Genomic DNA, 6,466 nt, shown 5'->3' on the forward strand with positions numbered 1-6,466 from the left:
CCTTATCTCTTCCGATGGCATGGCCATCTTCCTCACTGTGTTTCACCCTCAACCGTTCGCCCCCGCTCTCTCCTTCTCTCATTCTCCTTGAGTACGGAGTACGTACTCTTTCTCTGCTAGGGTTTTTTTTTTATAAATCAGGTTGGTTTCACTTAAGTAAAGTGACATATTATTTATTATTTGATATATTTTTCCGGTAAAAATGACATGTTATTATTTATTATTTGATATTTTTTAATATTTCTGTATGTCAACTTTAGGAATTAGTATCTTTAGAAAAATATATTATTTCATTAATATAGGAATTAGTTAAGATATAATCTGGTAATTTTGTGTTAATATATGTTCTTCATGGTGAACAATATTTAAAATATTTTTTTTATATACTAATATTCAATCAAAGAGATAATCATTATTTTTATTTTCAAAAAAGAAAAGGTTAAATTAAAATGTGAAATAATATAGTATGAAACTAATTAAAATGCATTCAACCTGTATTGATCAGTGTGCATGGTGGAGCGTGGCTTTCACGCGCCGCTTGCGAGATGCGGCAACAAAAACTTGTCCAATAGTAGTAAGTGGGCTTCCTGTTGGACTTTGTTTTTTGTACCTTTTGATTCCAACTAAGAATATTGATAATGAAATTATCCACAATAGTTTGCAATGCCATTGCCTTATTCCACCCAACATTCTCCTGTGATTTTATTCATTTCAAATAATAAAATAATTTTCTTAAAAATGAGATTATAGCTGTTTTGTTCAGATACAGATTTAGAATAAAAATTTTAGAAAATGTATAGATACATTAGCTAATTTTCTTTTTTATTTTTTTGCAAAATTATGTTTTTTAATATTTATTTTTAGACAATTTAAAGTTTAAGATTGGAACTCTGGATATAAAATTTAATATTTAAAATTAAAAAAAATATATGATATTAAATGAAAAAAAAAAGTTAATTTCCTAGTTAAAATCAAAATTTTATAAAAGTGGCTAAATGGAAAATTTTTATTAATTATTTTTAGAGACTAATTTTTTAGCTAAAGAAATTTTTGGAAACTAATTTGTATGTATATAATAATAAATATATTTATATGTAATTTTTTCTTAAAAAATTGTGCACAAAATATCTTGATGTGCGTTATATATAGAGTAAATTATTATAATAATATTTAAAAAAAATCAGTATAGACCGTCTAAACTTATTTTATTTAATATTTATTAATTATCTTCCTAACATTAATGTATTATTACCTGTAAATATCCTAGAAAAAACACAGCAGAAATTGCGACAAGAACTTGTATCAAGAACCACCAATTAAAGAATGAGCTCTTAGCATCCGTCTCCTCCGCTGCCGTCATCGAACTGATTGACCGCGAAAGTTTGGATACGCAGATGGCCGCCGTCGCCGATGAATGTTATGTAAAGAGCTATAAAGAATAACTTCTCATGATGGTTCTCTAAAGAGACTGATATTGTCAACAAAACCATTCCATGCATGCATGCAATTCAAGAATAATAAGAATTAAATTAATAATTATAAGAAGATAATAATTCAAAATTATTCTTTTTAATTTAATATCTATAATTTTATACATGTAAAATGTATAACTATATATTTATTATTTCTAAAAGAGTAAAAATTGAGAGATTATCATTTATTTATGCAAATTTACCGATCGAGCTTACCACTAGAATTTACTTAAAAATTTATTTATATCATAGTTAATAAACGAATTTAATCTCCTTTAGACAATGAATGTGCTTTCAGTCGAAAAAAAATAGAGAGCAACGCTCCTTAAAAATTAATTTGCTATTAAAAATAAAAATAAAATATAAAATAAAATATCCTAAACTCTATATTCTAACCATAAATCCTCAATTTAAACCATTAATATAAAATATAATAAATAAAAAAATAAATATTATCACTCCTTTTTCGATAATGCCACTCTCTTTTTCTAGAAAATATATAATATAAAAAATCATATTTGGAGTTTTGGACTGACATTAAAAAAGAGAATAGAATTATCATTTTTTAAATAAAGAGTTAAAATTTATTTAATAAACAAATAGTAAAATACTCCTTTTATTCAATAAAAAACATTTTAAGATAAACAGTATGAATAATTTAAACTTAAAAATATGTGCATAATAAATTTGAGAAAAAGTAGTTACATGACATCCACACTAATAATCAACTTAAAAGTGATGGGAACAAATATAATTTGTATATATATAATATAAAAATTGAATTATCAAAAGATAAATGAGAGAAGAGAGGATGATAGTGGTAAAGCGACCAAGATATGAATCAACAATGACGCCACCCAACAAAGAGAAGAGTAACAAAACACCATTTCAAGTGTTTATATTCTTTGTAGCTTCACTTAGATACTTATCAAGCTCATTTGTTAAGTATGTTATCAAATTCGCACGTAATTCTGTTATAACAAATGACTCTGCAAATTCCACAAATGTTGTAATATATATTCCACACACAAATTATTTCTTATTGCATTGTAAATTAATAGTAACTATAAACTCTTATTATTTTATAATAACTATTTCAAGAAAAATATATATTTTTGAGACTAGTAGAAGTTTATTATGTAATTAAAAAATTATCCTAAATTTTTTTTATAATTAGAATTAATATTAGATTTTTTTTTCAAAAGATTTACAAAGTCTCATCATAATATATGATTAAATTAAGGGTATAAAAATGGAAAAAATATTTTGAAATTTGAAAAAAAAAAAGATCAAACAGAAAGAGACAGAAAGAGTGTCTCTTATCTTCAAACTCATGAAACGAAATGAAAGAAAAAACAAAATATAGTGAAACAAGAAAATGAGGTTTATTAAATTTAAGTGTATAATAATAAACTTACAAGTGATGAAGATGGCAGCAGCCAGCAGGCCTTCCACCCTTTTTTGTGGTTTTGGTATTCTTACTATCATCCATAGATTTATGCAACTAATGAGCATTGGATGGTGTTAATATATATATATATATATATATATATATATATATATATATATATATATATATATATATATATATATATAAATAAGTGGGTGGTGAAAATTCACGTAATATATAAAATTTGGTGAAACATGAAAGTGAATAATAATAGAAAACCTACCTAATTATGCAATAAGAACCAAATAGATGCCTTGAAAAAGCATTTTCTATATAAGAATTTTCTTCTTCTTTTAGATATGAATAATAAGTGTACGTATTTGGAATTCACTATCATAATAATGCTCCGATCGAATATGCTTTTTATTTATTTAATTTCGATAGTTTATATCTCACATTTTATTATGGTATGTATTATATGTATGTGTTGATTACATCTTTTTTTATGTCAGGCGGTGCACGAAATTGACCAAAAATAGGACTTGGATAACAATGTCACAAAAGAGTGAAGACATCATTGTCTCCAATATCAAAAGAACCCTTGCCAACACTTTATACTATACACTTTAATTTGTTTAAAAGGATGAAAAATTAAACAACACTTAAAAGACATTTAATTAATAACAAGTTAATGTGAATTTTAAATGTGTAAATTTAAATTTTTTTAATAATAACAAGTTAATTATTGATGAATTTTTATTGTCAATTAGTCATTCCTCTTCAATTTATTATCTAATTTATTTTTAGAGTAATAAAATAAATGGTCATTGAGAAATTTTGCATAGTCCTTTAAAAAAAATAGTTGACCCATAAATTATTTAGAAATTTAATTTTTTTCTTTCAAAAACCTATCAGTTCATTGAAAAAAAATTAAACATTTTTCCTGTACCTAAAAGTTTGAGTGCGAAATTTCTCAAGACCGACTTATTTTATAGGTATACAACTCAAATTTCTCATAAAACCATAAATCTTAAATCTAAAATCCAAAACCTAGATCCTAAGCTGTACACCATAAGACCATAAAGCACTAAACCCTAAACATAAAACTCAAACCTTAAATCCTGAATCATAAGCCATAATCCCTAAAACTCTAAAACACTAAACACTAAATCCTAAACCATAATTCCTACAACCCTAAAACACTAAACACTACTCTAAACCCCAAAACATATAATCCTAAGCCCTGAATACTAAAACATAAACCCTAACCCTAAAACCCTAAACCACAAATCCTAAAACATAAATAGTAACCCTAAGCTCTAAATTCTAAAACCCAAACCCTAATTCAGAAACCCTAAACCCTAAATACTTAGAACACTAACCCATAAACTATAAACCCTAAATTCTGAACCATAAATACTTAGAACACTAAAATACTAAACTATAAAACCCTAATATCGTAAAACTTAAAAACCTAAAACCCTAAAACCCAAAACTCTAAACCAAAAAATCCTAAACTCTAGATTGTAAACCCTAAACCCTACGTCTTACCATATGTATATTAATAAACATTATTAAACTCTTAATTAAACAAAAACATCCAATCTTACATGAGATGTAAATATTCACATTCAATTACATTACATAAAAACATTCAAAAAATTAATAAAAAGAATCCATAATACATAAAAAAGAATCTAAAACACTTTACAAAAAACCATTCACGTACATATTAAAAATCACATCCAAAATTCATTTAAAAGAATATCCAAAAACATGCAAAAAAACATCCGAAATATTATTAAAAGAATAACTAAATAAACATCTAAATAGCACAAAAAAACATCACTAAACCTTTGATAAGAACAACAATTCCATGATAATAAATAATTTAATCCCACATAAAATAATCATATATATTGTAAAATAAATAATCCAATTTCTGACAAAAGAACCATCCAAATAATCCAGTTGAATCGAACTATAAAGATTGACAAAATATGTCCAAATTAATTTGCAAAAAACATCCAAAATATTTTTTACGAAACATCCAAAATACATATAAAAAACTATCTAATATACAAGGGAAAAAAATACATTCAAAATATATTAAAAAATAACCAAATAAACATCTACATAGCACAAAAAGAAACATTCCTAAACTCTTGATATGAACACCAATTTTGCAATAATAAATTTCAAAATCCCATAAAAAAATTATGAAATAAAAAAATTATAAAATTAATAATCCAATTTATGTAAAAAAAACATCCAAACTAATATCCCAATTCATGTAAATAATATGGGATTAAAGCTTCTCACTATAAACAGGTGGGAATGTAGACGGAATGGTGAAATGCGTACGTGTGCTGCTGCAAAACGGTGGCTGCAGCGAGTGGACACCGGCGTGTGACTTGGGACGTACGTGGCTGCAGTAGCGAATGAAAATAGCAATCTTCACAGCTGGACGACGGCGGTGGCTTTGAACAGAGGAGGCTCCAGCAGCGATCGTAATCCATGATGTTCGCGATAGACGACGACTGCTGGCATGGAACGGATGATGCTTCGTGCTCTCAGTTGATGGTGACGGTTAGCTTGGTACAGACGAGACTTCATGCTACAGCTGCTTACATGTTTGGTGGTGGCGTCTGTGATGGCGCTTGACGCTTCCAGTGGTTGCCAGTAGGCGGTAGCTCTGTGCGAGCCCAGAGGTGGTCAACAGTAGTTCTTGAACGTAGCAATTGAGGCCGTCAGATGAAAGCAGCAACCACGTGCAAAATCACTAATCAATTAGGGTTTCTGCGGTTATTATTTGTATTGTGTACTGTAAATAGGATTAAAGTGAAATTAGGTTAATTTTAAAGATCTTTTTTTAATATTGGGTCGGGTTTGTACCTAGTTGGTTTTAGTTGGCCACACTTCGTTAATATTATTTTTACTATGTGCTGTAATTAGGATTAAAGTGAAATTAAGTTAATTTTTTAGGAATTTTTTTAAATATTGGGTCAGATTTGTACCTAGTTGGCCACAATTCTTTAAAATCTATTTACTCTAAATTTTGCTAGGTAACCAACAAGGGTTTAGCCAACAACAAGCTTTTTTTAACTGAATTCTATACTAATTAATTATCATTAATTAGTGATTTAAATTTTATTTTTAAAAGATACAAAATTAATGATTATTAATTACCACTTCTTACTCTAATTCACCTTTTACCATTTATTACACAAACCCTAATTCCTCTTTCAAAAAAAAAAAAACTTCGAAACTCCAAAAAAAATACCAAAACATAAGATAAAGAATCATCCAACTCCTAAAAAAACATACAAAACATAGGAAAAGAATAATCCAAAACTGATAAAAAAGAATCATCCAAATCCTAAGAAAAAAACATACAAACTATAGGAAAAAGAATCATCCAAAATTAATAAAAAGAATCATCCAAAATTTAGGAAAAAGAAATATAAAAAATTAGTTAAAAAGAATCATTCAAAACCAAATAGGAGGAGGAGAAAAAGAGTCGCAGGGTAGCTGGCGATGATGTATTGGACGGCGTTGCATGGACGGTGGGGGACTCATGGTGGCGCGTAGTAAGGAGGAAGCC

The 6,466-nt window shown here is 27.3% G+C and overlaps 1 pseudogene; it reads right to left on the minus strand.

The window, feature by feature from the left end:
- Positions 1–869: 869 nt before the first annotated feature.
- On the minus strand, positions 870–2,486 carry LOC112720985 (protein NRT1/ PTR FAMILY 5.4-like; annotated as a pseudogene).
- Positions 2,487–6,466: the final 3,980 nt, after the last annotated feature.

Source organism: Arachis hypogaea, chromosome 11 (assembly GCF_003086295.3).
Source record: "Arachis hypogaea cultivar Tifrunner chromosome 11, arahy.Tifrunner.gnm2.J5K5, whole genome shotgun sequence".
NCBI lineage: Eukaryota > Viridiplantae > Streptophyta > Magnoliopsida > Fabales > Fabaceae > Arachis > Arachis hypogaea.